Source organism: Agelaius phoeniceus, chromosome 2 (genome assembly GCF_051311805.1).
Source record: "Agelaius phoeniceus isolate bAgePho1 chromosome 2, bAgePho1.hap1, whole genome shotgun sequence".
Classification (NCBI taxonomy): Eukaryota; Metazoa; Chordata; class Aves; order Passeriformes; family Icteridae; genus Agelaius; species Agelaius phoeniceus.
The window spans coordinates 70,219,068-70,231,509 of record NC_135266.1 but is presented as its reverse complement, the minus strand read 5'-3'; the positions used below and the strand labels follow the sequence as shown (position 1 = coordinate 70,231,509).

At 41.7% G+C, this 12,442-nt stretch overlaps 1 protein-coding gene across 4 annotated transcripts in view; it reads left to right on the top strand.

Moving 5' to 3' along the window:
• The window catches only part of MTUS2 (microtubule associated scaffold protein 2), a 263,446-nt gene that overhangs the window by 214,016 nt on the left and 36,988 nt on the right, over positions 1-12,442 (top strand). The gene's annotated exons all lie outside the window — the stretch shown is intronic.

Sequence of the window (12,442 nt, the reverse complement as noted above, 5' to 3'; positions counted from 1 at the left end):
TGGGAGAAAGAAAAGCAAGGAAACAAAACCTAAATTAAGTCAGTCTTTAAAATTCTGAAATACTAGTTTTGAGGGTTTTAATATTAGTGGGAAAGGTTGCCTTTGAAGAAATAACCACAGTTCACACTTTTCCCTAAGTAGGAGCTGCTCTTGCCAGAGAAGATTCACTGAACTGAAAAAACAAGGAGTTTTAAAATGTCCTAAATATTTTAAATACCTTCCCAGGAGATCCCCCCTCCATATTTTTCTTTAGACTTGACATTTCTGTATTTCAGGACTTGTTAGGTATTTCTAAACACTTTTGGGTGGATTTAGGCTTTTGTTGTGTTTTTGGGGGGAGGTTTTTTGTTGGATTTTTTTTTTAGTTTGGTGGTGTTTTGTCAGGTTTTTTGTTGTTGTTGTTATTGTTGTTTTGTTTGTGGTTTTTCTGAGCTGGCTGTGGAGTATCCTTGTTTAAATCAGAGGGAAATAAAAAAGGGCATAGCAGTGTCAGCTCAGCTTTGTCTGTCCATTGTCCACTGGGGAGAGATTTTTCATCACATGCCTCATTCACAATTTGCTGAAGGAACTCTCATATCTCCTTCATCTCCTCTGGATATGTTTTAAATGAGAACAGCTGCTGGACCTGAGCTTTGATATGACTGCTCTGCTGTTGGTGCATATTGGATCTGTCCTGAAAATGCCTCCTAAGTTGAACAGCTCAGGTGTCTTTATTTAACAGCATCCTCACAAAGTCTGGCCAAGCACAGCTGCACCTCACATTCCCAGCTCCTCTGTATTTCTCAGGTCAGCTGGGGATTTCAGTAATGCTCCTCTCAGTGCCTGGAGGTGAAAAATAATACACCTGTAGAATTTAAGCACCTTCAGGTTTGGGCAGGATTAGGTAGATTTGTTCCAGATCCATGCAGATGTGGTACCTCCTTTAGGAGGTATGGCTGCTTTAGGCTCCATTTTTAGTTCATGCAGGCAGGTGATCACTTCATGAAGACTATTTAAAGCACAAAAGACCTGAATTTCTGCTTGACTCACTCACCTGTCTCTTCTGAGACTTCCAGGGAGCAGTAAGGCTGCTTCACTCTTAAATTTGATGCTAAAGCTGGGAGCCTACATACAGTGGGACAATCTGGGACTACTCAAGCAGTTGTGTAACTGGGCACTCATTTGTCTTGCAACATAGACACAGGCTTCCAAGTTTTTGAGTGTCATTCAAAAATACAATCTGTAGACATTTTCTGAAGTGGCATTATTGTCTGAAAGCTTGAGCAAAATTGAGTTGGCTGTCTTTGGGTTAGGGCAGCATGGGAAAAAATAAACCAACTTTTCACATGATAAAAATAATAACAGTTGGGTGTATCTGTTGCTGAGAACCCTGCAGACAAAATGATTGAGGTCTGAGTGGAACTGCAGTTTGGCAAAGGAAAAACATTCTTTTGATAAAAGGGTGCAGCCTTATTCCCAAGAAGTTTGGGGTTGATTTGTCCAGCTAGCAGTTCCACTCTTGTGTCTCCTATTTTGATACTGGGGAGCCACTTCTGGACTGATAGTAGTTTGTGTCCAATGTCTCTCTCTCCTTACATGACAGCAAAATAATGTTCAAAACATAGATTTTTCTCAGATTTGGACCTAAATTCTGTTGTAAAATATGGTCCTAGGCAGTGAGGACAGGACTGAGTCTTAAAAACAGCGTAAGGACCAGTGTAGGTGGTAAGTAGGTGCAAGTAGGCCCATGTCTATGGCTCTGTTGTTTTGCTCACACTGTTTCTCTTCTCTTTCCAAAGCTGATGAAAGCACCAAGGCAAGTGGTCCAACAGACATGTTTAGCTGTGTAGAAAGAGAGTGTTGTATGTAATAAATAGTGTTGGACCACACCACCAGTTTCTCTGAGTGCTTTAAGAGTACATAAATTATATTTTCTTATCATTTTTTGGATTTGTTTTTTGACTGTTTCAGACCACTGCTGAATGGTATCCTGGAATCATCTCTCTTCCTCAGCTGAAAATGCTCTTAATTGGCAAGATTCTTTTAATTGGCATCTAGAAGTGCACAACATGTAGCAGTATTTAATGCAGACCCATTAAATGCCACTTAAAACAATTTTCTATCCTTAGGAAAAGCCTAGGCAATCAAAGCAGGTGATAACTGAGGCAATAGATGTAAAAGATATTAAAGCAGTGGTTCTGACATAAGCATGAAAAGTAATGATTGCAGTGCCTGTGCAGAGCATGGCTTTTAATTATTATTTAATTAGCAGATGTGTTAACTTAAGACCCTCGTATATGCACATGACTCTTGTTGACTTTTGGAACTGCTTCAAATTGATTCTGAAGAGGAGCAGATTAAATTTGTCCTTAAGGTTGTCAGATGTTCCTCTTGCCAATGCAGCCCTTGTGCTGTGCTGGTACGGCAGAGTGAACAACTGGCTGGCAGGAGCTGGAATGATACCAGGAAGACTTTTTAGAGCAGAGATTTCCAGAGCCCTGGTCTGGATCACTCCTGACCTGCTATAGCTTGCTGACCCAGTGACAGTGGCAGTCCTGGCCCAGTGTCAGCCCTGCTCACAGAAGTGCCCGGCAGCGATCTCTCTTGGAAGTGGTAACAGTGCCATCTAAAGGGGAGTGACCCAAAGTGACAAATCCAGGAGAGAAAATATTTCTGGACAAAAAAAAAGGGAGGGGAAAAAATCCATTTTCCTATTTCTACTACAGCACAGAAGTGTTTGTGTTGAAGGCTGTTGTGGCCAAACTGCACCGAGGTCCTGGAAACTGGGCTAATGGATCTCTGCAATCCAGCCAGCCCCAGCAGGCAGAAAGTGCAGTCCTAGGTCTGCCTCTGAAATTTCAGAGGAGGACTCTCCAGCTCCAGGACATGAGGAGAAGGGATCCTTTCTGGGCTGCAGACCTCAAGGGTGGGAGCAGGTGTGGGAAAGGGTTATGCTGGGGTAGTCTGTCCTGTACACTGCTTGGGCCTGGAGGAGTTTCCAGATGTGCAGCATGGCCTCTTGATATGGTTTTCATCAGGGGAGAAACTCCTCAGGACAGGTGTGGGAAATGGATTTGATTTTGTCTGTGGGAAATGGATCTACAAATCCTGAGATATTCTGAACATGAGTTGGGACAACCCTGCAGTGTTTGGTGACATCCCAGAACTTTGTATCTACCAGGACTGGGAAAGGCATGTCACCAGTAACCAGAGAGTGAGAGCGTGTGTCTGCACATCTGATCATGGCTATACAATATTGTGTATATAATATACATATATAATACATTCCAGAATGTATTACTACATTCTTACTATTCCAGAAAAGTAAACACACACGGGAATATCCTGCAAAATCCACGAAGGGCAAGAAAAACCTTTTCCCTCATTCAGATAACGAATAGGTGTGTGCTGGTGTGTCTTTTTGAGAGGAATGTCCCTGTCCTGTGAATGGACAATGTGCCACCCAGTGTCATGTGACATCCTTGGCCAGATGCTAATGACCACTTGTGCTAGAGGCAAAATTGGTAATGCTGTTTATAAGTCGCTTGGCACTTCCCACCACTGCCTCCAAAACATTAATTTGGGCTAACATTTCAAGGGATTATCTCAGGCTAAGCTGAAAATGGTTTATTTTCACAAATGTCTCAGAGAAGAAGTTCAAGAGAAATATATCTATTGTTCGTGCCTGTTGCTAGCAGAGTGGAAAGCAGCCAGCACTATCAGAAAGATTGACCTTCTGGCTTTCAGGGGTAATGCTTTCCCAGCATTTGCAAAATATGTTTGAATTTGGCCCAAGAATAGTCCTTAGAAAAGTGCCATTCCTCCCTCCCCACTATTACAGTTAGGCTACGTGTCCTGTATTGAGCAAGTTCATTCTTTTCATTGCTCCTGATGAAGACCAGAGCAGTGAGAGCAGCTTAATATTTTCATTCTGTGTCCTGAAAAAAAATACACTTTGGTCTCATCAAACACTGACAGTTTAGGGCTATGTATCAAAAACATTGTATTGCAAGGAAAACAAAATACTTTGTTTACTTGGGAGGAAAAAAAAAATAGAAATAAGGTCTGTCATCATTTAGAGCTTTCTGAACTGGTTTTTAAGGAGAAATGCACAAAGTTTGGTATGTGGGGCTATTAGTTATGGTAAAACAGGGCAGTAAGAATCCAGAGGTGTAGTCCTTTACGTGCAAACATTACAATGAAAGTTCTGTTGATGGAATGGGACCTGTAGGCCGCTTACACATGGTCAGTCTACCCAAGGAATGGATTGGGGTTTGTGAAATTAAGGAAATCACCTTCTGCAGGCCCCCTGCTTATTTGTTGTACATGCTAAAAGTCAGGTAATGAGTAGGTAAGGGGCTATAGGAAAAGGAACCTTAAAGCAGCTGAGTATCTCTCCCCTCCTCATCCTTTGAGGTTTTACACTGCTTCCAGACAGCATGGCCAGCTCTACTTCAGGCCCTGCAAAACAGAAGGAAAAAGGTGTAGGGAACCTCATGGCTTCTCCTTGTGTCCTCAGTGACCTTCTTAGAGACACTGCTGTGACAAAATTGTGAATTTTAGTTTTGGAAGGTGATATGCTTCCCCGGGAAGCATTGGTTTAGTTACATGGCATTTTTTTGGAAAAAAAACCCCAAACAAATTAGACTATGTTCGTATCCTTGGCTGGAGACACATAAATGGAGACACTTGGCTAGTTACACATAAATATTTTAAATTTTGAGATAAAAAAGAAATAGCCCCAGGCATTCTAATGTTCCCCTTGAAGAGTTTTAAATGGCCATTAAAAATTAAAGGCCTCTTTATTTACATGTTGTCCTTGAAGAGAAATATTTTTAGGATGCGTGCCAAGCATCAGGTAAAAGTGGATTTATTTTCTCCTTTTGTTTGTATTATTGATCTCTGTGTAAGCAACTAACTTTGACAGCCTTGATTTTATACTGCATTCAGAGGAAAAGCACATAAGAGTCAGAAGTGGCTCTTGGCATGCTGGCAGCCTCCAGGGTGGGTATATGTCTGAGCTTGAGGGATTTGGCAACACATTGGAAGCAGTGTGAAAAGCAGTGATGAGTAGTTGGGTGCAGTGCTACTGTGGCCTCTCATCATGCAGAGGACAGGGAAAACCCAAACCACAGTGCTTTCCTGCTGTTCTTTAGGTTCAGCAAAGGAATCGATGGAAATGTGTACCTCTTTTGAATTCCATGCCTTTTAAATTCCTCTCTTACAGCAAAGAGGAAATATCCTCAGATCAATCATTATTTGCTTTTTTGGTGTTTTGGTTTTTGGAGGTTTTTTTCCTTTAATTGATTAATTGATTACTCCCCAGAGGCATTCTACCAAAATTTCTAGTAAGAATGTAACAGAACAAAGGCTTTACAATTTCGTGTAGATCAGTAGGTGCAAAGTTCATATATGAAAGTATTAATCACACCAGAAATTTTTCTGTTTCCATGTGGGAACAGAAATATTTATCAAATGAAAATTTATAGATACCTTTCAGGAAGTGAATAAGGAAACATAACTCTCATTAGCAGTGGGGTGGACAAGACCTGGCCTGTCCAGATGAGAGGGATCCCATCCTCTCTTTGAGAGTCAAAAAGCAGAGCCTCCCTTCAAAAGCAAACTTTTCAGTGCATCTCTTGTTTTACACACATATTTGTGTGCATAAAGTATTTATAACAAGACCAAATGTCACTCTTTAAATTTGCTGTTAAGGGGGAGGCCATGCCTCAGCTCACAGATAATCTTCAGAAGTCATTTAAAAATGAAACTTTTGAACAGAAATCTAAGGAAGGTTGGAATCAGCCTAGAGAGAGGTCAAATACTGAGTTCCCCTCCCAGAAGAAGCAGTGACCACTGAGTAACTTGACACATATTTACTTGCTGGTGGTTACTTCTCAGTAATGTGTCCCTCTGGCAGATCCACGTCTTTCTTTCCTATGTGGCCAACCTCAGGCACCACCTAATCACTCACTCTGATGCCCATCACAGCATCCCAGGAGCTCTCCTGCCCTCAGATACACACCCATGGCCTTCCCTACCTTTTCCCTGCTGGGGTTTTCACACCTCTGGCAGCAATACTTTTGTTTGGTGGTTTTACACCCCCCTCAGGTCAGCCATTAATAAAGACATGTCCAATACTGACCTACATGGGCATTATAATAATATTGGCAACAATGATCAGTGAAATAGAACTTCAGCTTTTTCAAGTGATCTTAATACTTCTAAAAAAATGAACAATTTATTATCTATAATAAAGGTCTGTCAATGCCAAATGTACATCAAACCAACTATGTGCCAGCTTTCTAATTGCAGGAATATTAGGGTTTTAGCCATCACAAAACATAAAGGTTAGCCTCACTTAAAAAAATCAATTTTTTATCTTCTTATTTACCAGTGGAATACAATCTGTTTAAGTTAACATTAGCTTGTGTTTAATCAAATTACACAGAACAAAGAACAAAAAGATAATGGGATTGAACTGGGTTTGTTGAAAACAGAAAGCACTTGGCTGACTCAATGTATTCCTCTTTGTTAATATTTGAGTTCTATATGGCATTCCTGATAGAAATGAAGACATTAAAGGTTTTGTTATTCCACCATCATCCCAACAAGTGTTGGACATTTTGAGGATGACACAAAGATGACGTCCCAGTCCTGGAGCATATAGCATCTAAACAGGAAAAGGCCTGATGAAAACTGGTGTGTCAAAGTGACTTAATCTGGAGAGTACCATATATTTAGTTTCTTAGGGGATTTATTTGGGAAGATAGGCAGGTGTTTGTGTGTGGATACACAACATGCATGCACACAAGCACACTGTGATGCTTGTTCTGCTTTCAGGTACCCTCTGGGAAGAGGATCTGTGTTTCCAGTGGCTGTATGGGGGATAGGGCTAGAGCACCCGAGGGCCTGGGATCACCTGCAGGGTCACAGTGATAGGCACCACTGGATAAGGACTGGACAGTGAGATGTCCTGCCAGTGTGTCACCCAAGTGCAAGAGTGAGGGCAGCCAAGAAGTCCCAGCAAACCCAAGTACAGCAGGAGGTGCAGAGGCAGCAGTGGTTGTGTGTATGCAGCTCTGTGAGCTGCAGAAGAGAGCCCAGCGAGCAGTTTCTCTTCTGCAGACAGGGATACTCCCACTGTTCATGTTTATTTACACCAAACGGGTGTGATGAATATTTTACATCCCACACAGGTTTGTCCCATCTGCCCTTGTTGGTGTTCCTGGGGTGCAGTGAGTGCACGGCTCCAGGCAGCTGCAGAAATGAGCAGCAGGACGTGTCCTCACAACACTGCTGGGATGATGGCTGCTTCTCAAGCAAACAGGCTCCACAGCTATTCTTATTACCACACTCTCATTTCATCTGTGGGGGAAAATGAGCTGTATTTCTTCCTTGGTTTGTTTTGTTGGGGTTTTTTAAATTGCTTAGTACACTACAGTCAATGAATAGACCCAGAGCGATGCTTCTCCTCCGGGGGCGTATTGAGTGTGTGCACATGGATTGTACAAGAAGCCCTGGCAGCTTTGGTGTGCTCTCTGGGGGGTACTGGGGTTCCCCACCATTCACCCAAGAGGTGCCTGGACTTGGACTTTATTTGAGGCTGGAGGTGCCTTTATACACCTGAGCTTTGGTAGCCCAGGCACTTGGCTGCATGCTGCAGGAGGACCCTTTCGGTCCCATGACTCTTCAGTTCTGTGCAGGGTCTTGGCTTCCCCCAGAGTACAGAAAGCTGTTTTCCCCCTTCTTCTGGAATATTGCATCACCTGGCACATGGGACATTCTTCCTGTGCCTGACATAGGCACCTTGCTCAGGCTGACCCTTAGCCTGGGGGATTGGTCTGACCACAAGACAGTTAAGTAGTGATCCCTTCAGCAGCTGAAGCTGGCTGCCTTTCTGGAAATGGTTTTTGAAGCTTCTTGGAAAAACTTGTGTAATGCTGAGCTGCCTGCTTTAAGCTACCTCACACTTAGCAGCAAGAGGTAAGCACCAAGGCAGGCCTGTGATAGGCAAAGCTCCCCAGCCTTCTGGAGAGGCAATGACAACCCACAGATAACATGCCTGTTAGGGAAAGATATGCTTGATAGGTGTGAGTGTCTGAGGAGTTATTCTGCCCTGGAAAGTAGAAGGAAAATGTTTAGGAGGGACTGGATATTGTCCAGATATCTCTGCATTTCCAGTGGGATGCATGTTGCAAAAGAAAAAGGTTTTGGGATTTCTTTCTGCTCTGACTGTAAAAAACAGAGATCTCCTGATTTGGTACAAGTTTCCAGATATTTGGCCTGATTTTTTTGCTTTCACCTCTTGCTAACTAGTATTCTTAACAGCAAACACATTACGAAGGAGTATAACACACTCAAAGCAATGGCTAAATACATGAAAAAGATTAATTTAGAAATAAATAGGGAACAGTTGGATATATACCATATATTTATATAGGAGCCGTTAATATATAATGCGTGAACTTCTTTCTCATAGTCCCATAGTCTTCTTTCCCATAATCAGAATATCTTCTGTTTCATGTAAAACTCAATTTCACCAATCTTCAGTTAAAATGAAGTACTAGAAGTTGCTGAGTGTTAGATGCACTTAAAAAAATGTTCAGTCTTCTTTCCTCTGCCCCAAAGGCATTTTTAAATGTCATTTGTAGAAAGACTTCAGATTATTTACTGTGTTCCTTCACCACTGCAAAGTCCTAAGCTAGAACACTCTGCTGATGTAACTCCCTGTCTCTCCAAAATTACTGTGCAGTCCCAGGGGCTGACAGTGTAAATATCACAAGTCCTCTCATGTAGATCCATCAGCAGATGCATTCTGAGCTGACGCACAAGAGGGACTTTGCAGCAGCGTAGTGGAACTTTCCCTGTTGATCAAAATTCCCGGCAGATGGGAGGTTGTCCCAGTGCAAAGCAGGGCTTGAAAATGCAGATATCCATGAGAACTACTTCACCTTATGTGTGTCAAGGCCATGTGCCACATCTGCAAAAACCTCTTGTACAGACATGCTGACAGAAATGCAGCACTTCCTTTATAAGTTCTGATTTGATCTTCAATTTTTCAAGTACAGTTTCATATCTCCTTTGCAGTCCATGTGGATTGTGGTTACAGATTTCAGTAGCTGGAGAGCCACATATTTGATGAGTGGAGTGCAAGCTGCCTGCACTTTTGAGCATATAAAACCAACACTCTCACATTCCCACCGCACTGGTTTGAGTGATGGATGCAGCAAAGCCAGGCTGAAACCAGCTCTGCCCGGAACTGTGGTTTGGCCATCAGCTGGCAGGGAGTAACCCCCAGGAGTAATTAGAGTTTCTGGTGTCAGCACAAATCAATGTGAGCTCCTACTGTGAACATGTGCTAAGAAAAGCTGTCAAGATCTTTGGGTGAGTAAGCAGAGATGCAGCCAGTAGAAGTGAGGCCGTGACAACACCTGCACATCCAGCACTGGGGAGACTGATACTGAATACATGACATTTAGCACTGATGCTCACACATCTTCAGAAGACAATGAAAAAAAGGGGAGGAAAAAGAGACAAGTAATAAGCAATTCTGAAGTTTGGAAAAATTGGAAAAATCACTTCATTGTGAGAGACAGCAGAGAACTGTTGATTTGCTTGCAAAAAAGGGCAAAGTGGCTTGAGTGCAGAGCAGAATAATTCTCATAAGGAGGTACTGCTGTGTACCAGAAAGCACTTTCCCCCAATCAGGGGAAAGTTTAGCAGAAACCCCTGCTAAACTTTTGCAGAAGTTTTGCAGCTTCAACACATGAAGGAAGCGCAGACTTTTAGGACTAGAAATGATCAGTTTTTAGAAGAAACCACTGTGAGAAGAGAAAGCAAATCCTCGCCTTCATGTCAGCAGTTTGCCAATGTATGCCTTTATAGAGGGGATGTTTTCATCAAATGTAGTTATAGAACAGCAACTGTGTAAAATATCATGTCCTGTGATTAAAAAAAAATCATACTATTTGATTGAACCATCCCTGTGTCCTTAAAGTCTACTAAGTTCTTTAGGTAGCAAGAATATCTTGACATTTAATATTTGGTGGAGCAATACATGTTAGAGGGGAGATGCCTATTTTAAAGTTGGAAGCCTTTTTCAGATAGATGTTAAGATGAATTTTCCATGCAGAACAGCTTTTCATCACACTCTCTAATACAGGGTAACTTGCTCCTTCTGAATTTTCTGGCAATAATCATGGCTTGATGCTGGATCTAGATTAGACAGGCCATGACCCAAAGATATATATATATATATAAATGGTAATTATTGTGTTCCTAGGACATTTTTGCTATCCTTTCAAATGGAAAGTATATTTCCTTGATACTCCTTCTGTGTCCTCACAGCCATCCAAGAGTATGTATCTGCACTTTTGGATCATGTACCCAACACACAACCTGTCTCTTGCTTAACCCCCTTTCAGGTCTGGGCTGTCTGGTTCCAGAAATGAACTCTAAAAGGTTTCAGCTGCAATCCTCCTGAAATTCTCTGGCCTTGCTCTCACCCCTGAGAACTAATTCACGTGCAGCTTCCTGCAATCACTTCTCACATGTTGTAACTTCAGAAGGTGGTGGTGTGGTTATTATAGTATAAATAATGCATTTCTAAAATTACTTCTAAAAATCATCTGAGTTATGTTTTCTTTGTGTAAAAACCTCCCAAGCCCACCACTGATAGTTTGAATTCTCATTAATGGTGGTAAGTACATGAGCACTGAGAATCTTTCCAACAGGAGAAACTTGGTCCATGTAAATCTGCTGGAATATTTTGCCACTGACACTGCTGTCATAGAATGTCAGCACTTGTGCCTTGCTCTGCTTGGCCTCAAAGTACAGCAGCTTGAAGTTGTCACTGGCTTTGGCCCAGAGTAAATTGGGAGTGAAAGAGAGAGGATTGTTGGGAGAAGGGAACATTTCTCAGCAAAGTGGATTTAAGAAAATGGCCATCTGCTTGCAGCTACTCAGAGGTCTGGAATTGAGATATAGCCTAGCAGGGGATGTATTCCTGGGTAGAGAGCAGGTGAGGAGTTCAGTGAAAACATGCATTTTTCCTTGTGATCTTGGTGCATAAATGATATTTCATATGAGGAAGCATGAATTCCCTGACAGCAAGAGCTAGTTCATTTGGAATGCTTACTGTTCCAGACATCAAGAACTAGAAAAAGAAAACATAGTAATAAAGCATTGTTCTCTCATGAATTTTAATCCATGGCCTTGCAAGCTACTGACACTAAAATAAATGTAAGGCTACACTTGCAGAAATAACAAAACTCTGAAGGAATACTGTTTAGATCCTCACATTCTTTTTTTATGAGAGCTGAATTTAAAAAGGAGTCATCTGGCTGGGCTCTCTCACTTGAGAAACAGAGGGCATGTAGTCTGTGTTAATTTGTTAAATTCTAGAGTAAACATTCTATTCATCCAAATATGCAATAGCATAATTGTACAGTTGAAAAACTATATTAAAAAACATTTGTTTCCATATAAGTTGCCTGAGGATCATTAAAACCTCATGGCACTGAGTAATGCACAAAATGTGAAACCTCACTGTAAATCCAAGGGAAATTGCCATTCTGGGGCCATCTGGCATAACTTTCAGCTCTAGCTGAGTCATCTCACTGAAACTCATTCCTGACTGCTCATGACTTCAGAAATCCCCAAATCACTGTTACATTTTCTGAATTTATTTTATTTTAAGTTAGGCAAGAACAAAAATAAACAACCCCAACCTGGAAAGTAATGAACCACGTGTGTATGTCTGAAAGCAATGTGGAGAGCTGTGCTGCTGATGAGAGAGCTGTGTCAGAGAAAACTTGTAATGCACCTCCAGCAAGGAAAGTGAAGTGTAATAGTGAATGTATTTGCTTTTCTTATTTCCACTGTAGTTTTCAGTCTGACCAGATTAGCGTTCGGGATTCCTGTGACAGGATTCTCCTCCTGGCTAACAGCAGAGTGTGGACTCCATTCCTTGTCCTAGGGAAGTTGGCCCTGTGCTAGTAAAGTTGACTCTCCCCAAATTCACCACTTTATCCCTGCTTTAGTTTTAACCCCCATCTGATTCAGTGCCCAAACACTTGAGGGACTATAAGGAAGGCAGCTGGGATAAAACAAGTGACCAGGAGAGGGGAAGATTAAAACACTTCCTTTGACAGCAGCACTCATCTTCATTGGTTTCAAGCACTCACAGAAATACAATGTGACTGGAAATTTCAGTAAGTGAAATTGGAAAGAGAATTTAGACTAATTTTACTGCTTGCAGAATTGAAGAATTAACAATACTGACAATAAATGAATTTCAGTCTTTGAGGCCAATGTTTGGCCTATTGAAAAATAGATTCAGTTTTCCTACTTGTCTGGAACTCTGTCAGTATACTCAACTGCCCTCTTGTAGATATCAAAATTCTGACAAAGTCCACCTGCATGTTCTGTCACACAAACTGTAACAGTGTTTGAAGAGAGG